This window comes from Falco cherrug, chromosome 11 (genome assembly GCF_023634085.1).
Source record: "Falco cherrug isolate bFalChe1 chromosome 11, bFalChe1.pri, whole genome shotgun sequence".
Taxonomy (NCBI): Eukaryota; Metazoa; Chordata; class Aves; order Falconiformes; family Falconidae; genus Falco; species Falco cherrug.
The window spans coordinates 29,371,120-29,385,632 of record NC_073707.1 but is presented as its reverse complement, the minus strand read 5'-3'; positions in this window follow the sequence as shown (position 1 = coordinate 29,385,632).

Below are 14,513 nucleotides of genomic sequence, written 5' to 3'. Positions count from 1 at the left end.
TACAAAGTTAACTGCTTTTGTCTACATGTTGAGGCTTATTCAACATTTGTTCAATAGAGAGCTACTACTTAAGGTACAATTACTGATCCTACATTCTTCGTAGAGCTCCTTGCTTTCAGAGACCTACATAATTCTCTAAATGCCTGTCATTATCTGAGAATCTCCATAATTCATTTCTGAAGATATTCAAATAAAAAAACCTGTGTAATCATCAAAAACAGGAATTTATCTTCTTTTTATGGCATCCATTTGCATATCCTACAAATAATCTGCCATTGATTCAAACTCATAGTCTAAGAAGTATGTTAGTTTTCACATCATAAAAACGGTAGACTTTTTTTTTCATTAAAGGCATATTGTTAAAAATGGTAGTGTGAAAGAGTGTGGGGAATTTCTTGTCTCCCCCTTAGCACCCATTTCCTGATTGCCATCATATGGTACTGTAATAAAATCCCAAAAATGCTGCCTTACAGTAATGAAATGAAGAAATGAAAAGTGATTGCTATTCCCCAGTTCAGCAGTGCCAAGCACTCCTGCAGTAGCTGTAAGGGACTGAACTGTCTCTGGATGAAGAACAAGGAAAGCTGGGATAAGAAATTAGGATTCTTTCTGAAAAATATTCCAGTATAAATCCTTGTTTGTTTTAATGCTTCATTTTATTCAGAGACAGTGAAAAATCTTGGCAGAAGGACTGCTGTGAGAAGGAAGAGAAGCTGAAGATGGGTTAAAACTGATACAATAAATAACCTAATAGGCTTCTGCTGTATTCTAAAATAGGAATCTATGGCTTGTTCTTTGTTAAGAGAAAGTCACTTTCTCTACTGAATGAAGAAATAACTTTTATTTTTGCCTTTTTAAAATCAACTACCCAAAATCTAGCTTTGGGTCATGAAGAACAGGCTGCATTTCTCTCTGGCAAGTTGGAAGCACGGTCAAGACTCAGAATCTGGTAGCACAGGCCACTGTCCCATCGCTCGTGCTTTGTAGTTCACTGTGCAGCAAAGACCAGTGGCACATCTTAGTAAATGCTTTATCAAATCACAAGTTGAAGAGAACCAAAAATTCTAAGGGGAAAACCTGCCTCAGTCTTTATATGGATGCTGTGTAACATGCATTTTCTTTAAGGACATAGCACAAATAATCATTGATAGGAACGGGCTTGAAATAGCATATAGTTTTAACTTCTTCCACTCGAGACATGGCATTTTGTCTTAAAACCTATGCACAGGGCATATTGTGACTATATTCTCTTTTAGCTGTAGTTATTACTTCCCCTGTAGACATTTGACAAATGGAAGACTTAAAAATGACCCATTTACGTGACAATGGATATGCTCATCAGCAGTGGTTTACCACTGAAAATGTGATGGTTCTGAATTAAAATTCGATGCTGGCAAACTCCATCATAAAAATAAAGTCAGGTTATCTCCAATTCCCTCTTAGCATCCTTGCTAGATGTAGTAAATCACTTTTTCTGCTTAACAAGTTGACAAGCAGCTTAAGGACCAGAAAACTAGTGCAGAAATTAACTTAAAAACCAAATTAACATTCCCAAGGTGTAACACAAAAGCAGTGCCAACTGTCAGGGCCCAGCAGTCCTGGGTTTACTGGTTCTGTGCAGTGAAGGACTCCTCCAATTCTTTGCTCCCAGCCTGCAATATTCAGAAGTCAAGCAAGCAGGGCTCTCGGTATGCCCAGAGCAGGGGTTCAGCAGCATCCCTCCAGTGGGATGGGTGCCAAAGAGGCCAGGAGGAACCAGATCTTCTGCTTGCCAAAACCAGTGGAAAAATTCCTATTAAACTGAGAAGCAAGATAAGAGCTTGATACCATGAACATCCTCATAACTTTTTTTATGTTAAGCCTTCAATTTTTACATTGTGAAAAACAACAAAAGATAACGAAAGTACAATACCAAAAATATATTATTTAACTGAAGACTTATTTCTGCTTCTTCCTCCTGAATTTCCATAAGCCAGTCTCAAATCAGCTGAACTATAACACATTTTTTCTATCGCTTCTACAGCTGTACCTTATGCAGAAGTGTTAAGATGAAGCTGGACTCCCCTTTTGTGGCTGTTGCAAAATCTGATACTTCTCGTGATTGTCAGAAAAATGGCTAGAATAAAGGCAAAAAGGTATGTCTAGTAATTTATGATAAGGTAATAGCGAAGTCTTGATATATGTGGAGAATCCTATTTATATTAAAATACCAGTTTTCATTCTCTGGGAAAAATGCCACATTGAAACTTCAGTGAGGGAGAGCTCTTTCCTACTAAAGCTGCTTATGAGCAGACTCTGTGCTGACACTGCTTCACAACTCACCAGAACAAGCCTAACCAGAGCACAGTCTGCACTCAGAATGATTATTTTTAACTATTATTTGCCCGGAAGAAGAGTTGTAACACAATTTGCAAACATTTCCTATGAAAAAATTGCACCAGCATCAGCCATTATCTTTTGAATAAGATCAAACTCTAAAAGTAGGTACCACATGGAGTCTGTCTGCAGGGGTCCGTCACTCCTATCAGAAGGAAAAATTTGTTTGTGCGAGCCAAAGTGTTGATATGCGTGAAAGTAATTTGTGTTCATGGCAAGAATCTGTGATACATGGCAGTACGTATCCTTTTGCAGAAGTAGATTATTACTTTTGTGTTAGTAGCACACCATCCTTCAGAGTTTAAAACCCTTTTATATATAGTCAAAGACAATTTCCCTGCTAAGAGTCAAATACCAGGTTGCAGTGACGGCCAGGTGCATCGTTAGAAGTCATTTACAAGACAGGGGCATTTGCTTGGTGAGTACCCAATATCACAACTCCTTAAGCTTTAGGAAATACCATTCTGTATAACAGTATTAAGAAATGCTTCTGATGGCTGAGAATCTAAAGAAGATCACGGATGTTTTCAGAGCAGCTTAGCAGCTTTCCTGTCCTTTACAGATTAGCTGTTCATGTGAACAGGCTATGGTGGTGCTGACTTCCAGTTCCACTGAGCAAAGTCTTGAGTCTGTCACGCATCACAAATTCATTGTAAAACAAACATTTAGGACATAGGGGAAAGTGGAGACTACTGGCAAAAAATGATTCTGCAAAAGCTGTAGAGAATTTACCATCTGTTTTGTTTTCTATCCAGGTACTTCTGGGCTCTGAGCAAGCTTTTCTGTCTTGGAAATTCACCAGTTTTATAGCCATCTGAAAAATTCCTCGTTGCTATGGCAATACATTTCTTTCATGACGAAGCCTTCTTGAAGGTAGAGGACATTGGCAAAATTAGATGTAAATCTTTTTTTTTTTTTTTTTTTTTTTTGATGGTGTGACAGACAAAAGCGCCTGGAGTGGGGAGAATTCCTCACCCCCAAAACAAACATTAGCATCATCTTCGTTTGAACAACTTGAAGCAGCTGTGTAACGGCACTGTTAGCCACCCACACAAAACCGCATCCATAATCCCCTGAAACTCACGGTAGGTACCACCGATGCTGCTCTGTGAATGAGTTGCAATGTTCTGAATGTTGCCTTTACGCCTGGAGGTCTGCTGTAATGAAACACAAGGTTGAGAGAGATCACTGATAATCTCCCCTTCCAAACAGCCTGTTAGTGCAATCTTTGTAAAGGTGATAGGTAAGGAAATTAGATGTCTGTGAAAACTGGCAACATCCTTCTCAAGTTCACACAGAAGAGGACGCCTTGTCACTTTATGGCAAACCACAGCAGGTGGAAGCTACCTGCAGATACAGGTGAAGTAACAAAGGCTGAAGAGCGTGTAAAAAGGACATGGTAGCAAAGCTCTTTTTCCCCCTTTGGTCTTTTGTGTATCTCTGCCTGCATACCAACACACCTCCGGCTAAAAGCCCCCCAGATCTGACCCTCAAGATGAGCAGCACAACAGAAAGACAGACATGATAATGCTTCCTATCCTGCTCCCCACTCAGAGCCCTCCTATAAATACAATCTGATGGCTACTGAAGCTGCTATCGACCCTGCTTATGTGGAGTGGAACATAAAATGAAGCCACCCCTGCAGCATTAAGACCTAATCTATCCCTCTGCAACTCAGACATGTGCAGTGATTTACAACCAAGTTCATTCCGCCCCTAAAATGCACTTAACATCACAAACAGGCTCAGGGACTACTCAAAAAAATTAAAACACCGCACAGCATAAGCATGGCAAATCTGTCTGTTAACCTGATGAGTTTCTTCAAAGGGTAATGCTGAATAAAACACATTTAAAAATGAAAATGTGAAAAAAAGCAATTTAAAGATAGCGTACCAATGAGATCTTTTGGTCCTCCAATAAACTCATGCCAGGAGCTGAAAATATAAAGTGTTTGACTGATTGCTTTTTGGTGTGGGTAGCACATTAAGAGATACAGGTGATTTTTAACTCACATGTGTGCTTTTGCTGTCATTCTTGAGAGTACTCATATTTTGAAATCTTCAACTTATTGACTATATATTTGATTCTAATATTTTTGAAGCCTGAATCGACCGCAGTTCCAAAGCATCTCTACTGATGTCACCAGCATTACAGCTAAACTGCTTTATGCCAGTCAATCAGTCATTCAGTTTATTACAGCCTATTTTATCCTCTCTTAAGTTCCTTACTCATCTTCCTCTGTTCTTCCGATGGTGTTGTTTTTATGACCTTTGCAGGATATGAAATTCGTTTAGTGTTGCGGCCACCCACTGTCAGTGCTCTGCTTGTACCACGTTGTATGAACAGGCAGCCTGAAAAGAGACCTTTCTGCCAGTGACTGACTCCAGGACACTTGGCAGCAGTCAGAGATGGTGTTTGATGCAATATGTCTGTTTACGTATTTCTAATGGTGAGGGAAACAAATTGTAATAGCTAGTAATCACTTACCTGAATGAATAGACCTTTGGTTGATGAATACACGATAAAAGCCAGGTTCTTCTTGGTAAGTTAAATTTTTTGAAAGTCTAGGAATGGCTCTGGTAGGAAACAGTGGTTCAAAGCAGCATTAAATACGCTGCAGGCTTTTTATTCTAAGTGCAAATCAGTGGCTGTACTTGTTAAGATTGTATTAGAAAGATAAAAAGTAATTAAAATAGACTTACTGCCTTTCTAAGTTTTGAGATGCAAATATGCCTGCTTTTAAAAACATGAATTCATTACTTCCATGCTGGTTGCACACATTTAAGAAGTATTAATAAAAACTGTAGAATTGCCTTTTGAAGTATTTTTTTTAATCTTTCATTGTCTGTCGTACTTTTCTGAAACGAGACAGTTGCAGATACTCATTAGGGAAGGCTGAGAAGAAAATGGAGCTACAGCCACTTTCTGGCACAGGACCAGAATCTGACACCAGCAATGTCTTGTAATAGTAACAAATGTTTCATGCTCCCTCTAATGTTAGCGAGGAGGTCATGGGTAAAGTTTGTACACATAGTAACACCGGGTGTCAAAGCGTAACTGTGCATGCATGGCCACATACCTGTCCTGGGGACCAAGTTCTTAGAGACGTTGGGGGTGGCTGCAGCCTCCCTGTGCAGGCTGGAATGGCACAAATGCAGCCCAGCGCTCAAGGACCAAGGTCTTCTCCAGCCATCGCCTGCCCGGTCCCACCGTCAGCAGGGCTGGAGCTGAAGGAGTTGATTTTGCCTGTATCGAAGGAAATGACAAAACTTCTCCCTTCCAAGATGTAGGATCAAGCTGTAGACAACGTGTATTTGATTCCAGATGCTTTTGGGTTTGCTTAACAGTGTATTCAACAGAGGTGTCAACACAATCAGCATGTCTCTGAAAGTCAGAGATGATCCTTTTGACAGGTAACTTCACCATACTGTTAAAGGAATCAATTTCTTTTAGAGTTATTTGCTACACTGATTTGTGGTTGTTACCAGGTGAAAAACACTTCACAATAATAACCTACTCCAATTGACGCCAGTAGCAGAGGGGGACCTATACCTTTGTTACACAGTATAGAGAACAGCGGATCAGGAGATACTCACCATCATCTCAAAGCTTGTTTGAAGTGCTTGTCCCTCCCCACTGCCCCATTTCAAGAACCAGAGCAGCACCAAAAAGGGTGAAGAGCCTGATGGAGATCCGCTGCCAGCTGCGGAGTGCTTGGCATCGCGGGGATGGAGCTAGTCTCCAAGCCAGGGACATCGCAGTAACAATGAGAACAGAGCTTTGGTATTAAGCACTTGTCATTATAGCATGGTTTATTGCACGTTTCCCCCTCCGAATGATTGAAACCAATTAAATTATTGAAACCAGGAAAGTGACTTATCTTCAAAGTACTACACTTGTCTGAGAAAATTAGATAAAACAGTGCTGACTTTTCTGAAGTTTTATTGCTCAGTGTCTTTAGCTCACATGTAAGGAGCTCATTTCCATCTTTTGGGAGTGTTTTCTCTGATCTGTAACAGGACTTTGTGTATATCAGCCTTCCAAAGTAAACTTCTGTATCTGAATGGATGTCAGACCTAATCACACGAAATTCCATGTAAGTGAAAGTTAAAATTCATATTTATGGCTTTCTTACAAGTATCATTTGGCTTAAGGTAGTATATTCCTTTGAATGCCCAGCTCACGGACATAGTGAAAATTGTTTCATAAATAAGAGAGGGTTTCTTCCCTCCTGAGAAACAAGTTTGATGATTGACTTGTTTCCCTGATTTGAGCAGCGGATGCTACGTACAGAAATGTTGTCTCACCCTTACACACAATCCCAAGCCTGTATGTTATTGTAATTATTGCAAAATACTCTCTTGCAAGTAGAGAGTGGTTCTTGTGGCAGGCAGGAACCTGGATTTTCAGTTACATAGTGCCTCCATCCAGTATTTTTAAGTCAAGATGACTAAAGGCACTGGTATAAATCTGACCTTAAGTGACATTTAAAGAATAAGATTTTTTTCACTGAAGCTTGGAAGCTTATGCCAAACTTTGCTTTAGAAATGCTAGTTTCAGGTACTGACTTAGAAGTACTTTTCAAAGGGATCACCAAAACCCACGCACCCTTCTCCTCCATTCCAAGAACTGCCACCGCATATTTGTTTTCTTTTATGGGAATCTTCTGTATCACTGGACAAGCACTAAACAAAGAAATAGGAAATCTTTCATGTGTTAACCTAGAGTATAGACTTCCATCACGTTAGGGGGCTGAAGGCAGGGATTTTAAAAGCATCTCACTTCAGGTCTTTTGAGAATCCTCCACCAAACCCGTAATCCTGTTTATCACCTGCAGTGTCCTGAAGGCATCATCTGAAAAGGAATAAATCCAATGGGACTCTTCCCATTCACTTTAATGGGCTTTTGGATCAGTGCCCAAACATGTTAAGTCTCAGAGATAAATATATATTTAATTCAGTCAAGTTTTCCAAAACAGCTTCTGTTGAGATCAATAGTGAACTTATGGGTCTTCTGGGAGAAGAGATGAGGCTCCGCTCCTCAAAGCCTAAGCAAAAGTAACCTGGGTTTAGGCAGCGGTAATTCCAAACACAATTTAAAATATTTAACTATCTTCTATTAATAGCTGTCACTAACTACTGTTGCAACGCTGTCTCATGTGAATAGCCATCACTAATACATTAACTGTTCCAAAAAGCTGTTTAAAGGATTAACATGTACGACTGCCTGGAAAATGATATCACATGTGGCCACCGTTTGGATTTAAAGTAGGTTTGCCTTGAAAAATAAAGACTAAAATAAGGATACGGATAAGCTTATAACGAAAAACAGTTTGATTAATGCACCAAGGTCCAGAACAGGCGAGTGGCAGCTTTGTACCAAGAGGCTGCTGTCCCGAACCGGGCAGTGTTAGGTGGGCTGCCTTCGGTAAGAAATTAATGGAGGCAACAACATTTCAGTTTAATGGGATGACGAGACCTTAAGAAATACTCACTTTATCTCAATTTCCCTGCCAGTGTTATTTACCTTGCAGCCACTTCTGAAACAGAGTTCAGAGCTCTGTATTTGAAACCATTATATTACACAGGGTTCAGGACATTCTTGTCCTGTGTGGCTCCATGAGGAACTGCTGTCCCCTGCCCCTTTCCTTTCTTCCCACAGCAAAGGAAAGGAAATCAGTGGCAACTTCTGATCTTCCGTAGTCAGCGCAGGGGCTGCGATGCTGCAGTTCAGCCCAGCCTTTACCCAGGGCACACTGTGCAAATGCAAAGAACTTCCTCAATCTATCACTAGCTGAACAGGCACGTGTGAACAAAATGGCTTTAGCCTAAAAGCAATCTAGTCTAAACCAGAGCACCATTGTGACATTAAAAGCACTGGAAATACATGACAGAACATCTAGAAAGGTTTTAATCTGGATGAGTTTGAGATAAGGCTTTTGTCACTTAGAGGAGTCGTCACAAGCACCTTGGAACTCGGTAATGTATTATCCATTCTGGGTGTGCTGTATCTATACCAAAAATATTATTCGTGGCTGCTTCACAAACATTCATTGTCACTCTGCACCTTTTAAATTCAACCTTGCTCAAGCTTCACAGGAAGAGAATGCCACAGGTGCTGTTTTAGAAACTTCTGGGATTGACCAAAAAAGCTTTTCTGCAGATACTGGTGACACTAGTTTAAAGTGTCCATCTAGTTTAGAGTGTCGCCATCTCCTAGGAATAAAAGCAGGTGCTGTGGGAGGGCAGGAATCTTCTTTGTTCAAGAGTATAGAGATTTAATTTCAAGCCCCAAGGGCAGAAATAGTCGAGCCTAAGTCACTGGTAGAAGCAAAGCTCTCGCCCATTTGCACCTCAGACCTGCACAGCTCTGATCTGGGGCAGATGTGCAACAATTGCTTTCCATTTCGGGGAGGCAAGAAAGGGCATCGCTACAGCAGATCAATTTTTAAAAATTGGCCTCTGCTTGAAACTCCTCAGGTTTGAAATTAAGTTTAACTGATATGAAGAAGAAAACGTTTCGTGTGAGCATCAGGCAGTCAAAAGGGAAAGTCCCCTCTGCTCCCGCTGTGCTGGCAGATACATCTTTCTGTCACCCTTCATAATAATCATCTCTGCCTTTTCACACCCTCTGGCTGTACAGTGGTCAGCCAAAGCCTGTCTCCTTCTACCCCGTAGTTAAGACCTTCCTGTATCTTTGCCATACCACTTACAAACCTACATACATACTCGTTTCATTTCACTATGCTCTTTGTTTATTTTAATTATCTAAATTAGAAAGAGTGTTTCTCAGAGCAAGCATAATTTTTCACCCCTTAGAAAACATTAAGCATCTAATATGCGTGTAATTGAGGTCCTAAAGTCATTAAGGCAATAATACAGGACAGCTGTAAAAAATTAGCAGACAGAACATGTAAGATACGGTTCTGGAAAAACAAAACTAAAAAGAGCAACAAAAAACAAAAGTTCTATTGTTCAGTCTTTGCCTTAATTACTCAACTCTTCTCAGCTTGCTTTACTTCATGAAGTTGTCTGCTGATTCTTACACCCATGCTGCTAGGTGGCTCTGAAATGGCTCTGAATGACTGACCACACACCTGATATTACCCATTATTTTGTTACTATGCAACTGTGTTCTTGTAGGAGGAGATTTTATTTACTTTGAATTTTACAAGATAGTGGAAAAAACAAGTTTTGACCTTGTAAACAACTACGCATTTGAGGTTTGTTTTTTTTTTTTTTACAAGCATACGAAAACCTGAACAGGCCTGCTGAATTCAGTGGGACTAATGCCTCAAATCTTTTCAGGATTTGGTCTGGCAAATTGCACGTGCAAATTATTCCACAACAGAATATTTTGCAGATTGACTTAAACTGGAGGATGAGCCAATATACTAACACTATTTTGGTAAGTTATGTAAATTGGTTGGAATAAAGTCCATTTTCTAGTGAGAAAATATTTTCCAGTGGAAATGATGAGACAAACACTGGACCACATACTGCAGAGAGCCGTATTTCCTGAGCAGAAGCTCCATCTGAGGCTGGAAACCAGCTCATTGTTTTCTTCCTATAATCTGACCTTGCTCCTTAACGAACAGCAAAGATCCCAAGTGAGAAAGAATCAGGGCTCAAGTTTTCTGAAAAAGTACCTCTTAAAACATGTCGGTTTAGGCAAGCACTTGAATAGTCAATTACTTTCCCAAAATTTACCCAGAACAGTTATTAAGCTGGAAAATATAGGAAATTATATTGTCTACAGATATTTCTTGCCCTTCGGATTCAGAAAGGAGATTGGAGTAAAACAATGTCAGAATACTGAGTGGGTTTTTTTCATATCTGAAGAAACACAAAACATTTTTTTCATTTTTTAGTGCAAGGGAGAGTGAGTCACGATTGCCATGATTAATGTTTTGACACCACCTAACCTAATCAAGCATCCAGCTCAGCTGCTAATTGTCATTTCTGTATGGCTTCACAGATACAAAGGGATGTCTGGTAGAAGTGTGAGATCAAGTTCAGGGTCAATACTTACTTAATCTGAATTAATGAATGTTAAACCTTGGGGACAGCACATGTTTAGGAAGAAAATCTCTGCAAACAGCAGATTTTTGCCTGGCCTCACACTTGCATTTCCTTTTTTAGCGTTAGAACTGGAAACTCTTACAGAAAACCTTAAATTTGGAAGAGGATAAACAACCGACAAATAATTTCACTGGACCCAAACAATGTGGTTTAAATCAGACCTGGATTTGATCGATGGCATTTTAAAACACTCCAAGGACATCTGAATGCCTAGTAACTTCAGCTGGACTTCAGTCAGAGAAATGATTCAAAACAGACAGAAAACCCCCATAAAAATAACCTCATCGATTTCAGTTACTTTGATGAAAAACACAGGACAAGCTACAGAGATGGGATCCTAGTTAAGACCTAAGAGCTGTGTGAGGACAAAATCCCAAGTAATTGCTGAAAAAGTTGCCCCTAAGAAAAAAAGGGAGTGCCCTGTAAAAACGAATAGCATTTTCTCTCTGTATACGGCATCCTTTATACACACCTTCCTTTGTAACAGGAGGTTTATTTTTCTTCCAGCTTTGCCTGCTGCTTTTTTTTTCTTTTTATCTTGCCTCCACTGCACACTCGCTCACAGAGTTGCCTTGCTTTTTGTTCATGATCATGAATTTCTTTCGGGAATAGGCTCTTCTCATCAAATACAGCTTTCAAGGCTACAAAACAGGAGTGAATTCCACATCAAAATCAGTTATACACTTGGTGAGGTACACTGTGAAAATCAGGCTGCTGGAAGAAGGGGGGAAAAAGTATAAAAAATGAGGCAGGCCTCAAGCGCTATACTTCACAGAGAACACCACTGAATCTTCTGCTTCCAGTCCTGCTGCCAAGCTTAGATTTTGGGTGATTTTTCTCCCAGTTAGGGAGCCACGGCTCATTCAGGTCCTGAGGACCTCACTGAATCCATCTCTCCCTCGAACCCTTCGAGTTCATTGCCCAGGACTAACAGATCTGATGGACGACTGACGATGTCAGGGAACTTAATTCCTCCAGAACGGGGAAACAGATGGACTGGGTGGAGGAGAAAAAGCCTTTCTCTTGGTGAAGTACAGCAAGGTAACTTTGGTGCCTGTAAAAGAGCAGGGGATGCCCCCATTCCTGGGAAATCCTCAGCCAGAGCCAGTGCCCCGCTGGGCACTGGAGTCAAACCCTGTCAGCCTCAAGGGAGAAATCCCTGGGAACATGCCTTCACTGATGCTTGGATAACTGCTCATTATATTCGATTTCTTCCCTGCTTAAATCTCTGTATTAAAGGTTAGCTGGAAATCCTGCAGCAACCAAAGGGAGAGGCCTCCCTCCCCGTACGTGCTGCCCAGACCAAAACCCTTCCAGTGTTAAACCAAACTTTGCTTTTTACTTTTTGACAGAGGCAGTCAATCCCCTGTTCGACTCGGGGAGACTAGACTGGCTTTTTTTGCCTGTTTGTTTTTTCCTTCTCCAAATCTCCACTTTTTTAATTTGTTGTAACTTCTATCCTACCATTAAGGACTCAAAAAAAAAAATTTTAGAAAATCAAATTTTCTTGTTTCCACTGAAACAAGAGCATTAAAACTGTTCACTGAACGTCTGCATGACTGAGCAGGTTTACCCTGCTATTTACATATATACAGCAGGCTGATCTTCAGGGATTCCTCCATTCCCAGATTAAGGACAAGATTCTTTCTTCTCATGTGCATATATCCCTCCCGCTAAAGTCAGACTACTTCATGAATAAGAATTAAAGGGTATTCACTAAGCTGTTACTATGACACCTGATAGTATCTCATCTGAACAGTGTAGGTGGGAAGTCTGTACTAATTTCTTTGGGAAAGAGGCCTGAGGAATTAACTTGTTAAGAATTTCATACGCTCGTATATTGTTAACAAGAAGATGAGCGTTAGCTCATCAGAACATGGATGAGCTGCAGAGATCAAAATTGCTGCAGCCACTTAAGCTGAAAGTTCACTTGCATTTAACAAGCTATAAATCCAGTATGGGAAGACTGAATTTTATTCCCAAGCGATTGTTAACACTGTAGAGACCATTAAAAAAATAAAATCAAAGGTACACAATACTCACGGAACCCTGCTCATTACTGCTTAGGCAGGAAACGATACCCTTTGCACAGAGTAAGAAACAAGAAGCAAAAAACTCGACAAGTTTTGGTCCAGACCGTGGAACCTCACCTTACAGCTATAATTACAGGTACTTAGCTCTTGGGAAAGCTACAGAAGTTTATCTATTGATTTCAGTAAGCTTAGGATGAAACTCACAATGATTTAAAGGATTAGAATTTTAAAGATGTAAGCTGCGTTTCAGGCTTCACTTAATTAAAAGGTACATTAAAAAAAAAAGCTAATTAATACATTATCAAGGCTTAATACTTAATTTCAGATACAAGAAAGCAATTTAAACACATGCATAAATGAGAACGGTCTTGACTAGGAATTGTTAAAGTTAGCTGTAAAAGGAATCTGATCCAAAAGGCAGCAGAGTGCTGCTCTCGGCTTTAATGAGCGATGGTTCAAAGCCTCCAACAACAAATGGGTGCAGGGTGCCCGCGCCTGCAGCACCACCGTTGCAAGAAAGATCTTCCTAATCAGCGTGCTTGAGGCAGGGCTGCATCCACAATACATTCAAAATACTCAGTGGCACAAACTGGACACCGGTGACAGAGGTTTGTATTAACAGCCCAGCTGCTCCCTCTCTATGTAGTGGTCACCGAAAGCCAAGCCCACTTAGATATAAAATACAGATTTCCTAACAGCTGTGCTTATTTAGTTGGATAATGGCGGTATTCACACATGGTGATTACACTTCATTCACGTTTTGCTTTTAAAATTACCATTGCCCACACTATTTTTATGGCATTATTGATCATTTTCTCTCATTTTGAGCAACTCAGTAATGTGGCAGTGTGAGGCTTAGTCTTTTGCTTGACAAGGATGAGTTTGCATAGTTAAAATACTGGGGAAAGCTCTGAAATACTGGACTCGGCTATATTAAAAGCACAGTATTTTACACCTTGTCTTTCACAGGAAAAGCTGGAAGAGATGGGGAGAGACATGGAGCCAGAGGGGCACTGCTAATGAAATCCTTCCTGAGAAGTAACATCCCCCGGTTAGATGAAAACAGGCACCTGATTAAAAAAAAATGAAGTTCATACGACAATTAATTCAGCTTCAAAGTATTTAATTTCAAGATTGCACATCTGGCCTTGCTGAGTCAGCTGCAAAGTGTCTGACACAATCAGGTTCTGTCACCTCATTTCTCTCCCTGAGCTTAGCTACTGACCTTTGCTATCCATCTCGCCGAAAGCTGATAAGTGTCTCACACAGGAGCACCAAACACCGACCTTCAGACAGCTGATTTTTGTATCTGCAGACCACCATCACCTGAATGCTATAGCGCACATGGTTAGTAGTGTCATATATCCTTCACAGTGTGGTCCGATCATTAGCTGGTTTGTTCGGAGAGGTTTGCTACAGAAAAGGGAGAAACTGCAAAGCAAATTGCAAAGCCATCAGGAAGCCTCATCAAGCATGCAAGGCACTAATGAATGCACGAAGTCAACTTCTTTAATGAATCAAATTAAGCAGTTACACAAACCTTGCCACGAGCCAGCCTGACTTGAACAGTGGAAAGGTGTCTGAAGCAGGATGACACCTAGGTACCAAATACCTATTTTAAGGAGACTGATACCGCTGACAATCTATTGGGACTTTATTTGCTTGTTTAGTAGGAACACCTAAAGCAGAATGTTGTGTCTGAAGGTGCTTGTAAAGACAGGCTACTGAAGTAATTGGTTTTTTTCAGCCTCCTTTTTAGCACTACGTTTACTTTCAGAAAACTTCCAACTTTCTTCTGTTTCATCAAAAATTTCTCTTTAATGAGCAATTAAGCCATCACCAGGCACTTGCGTATTCAGCATTGGTCAGGGAAAAGAGGAGCTGTCTGATGCTGCTCGGTTTTGACTGTAACTACGCTAAGGAGAAAATTATTTCTCAAGTCAGCTGAAGCAGCCTCTTGCCCAGCTTTCACTCTCCCATCTTCAGCCATTTGGCAGCTGAATGAAGCTTATGTTTCCCAAAT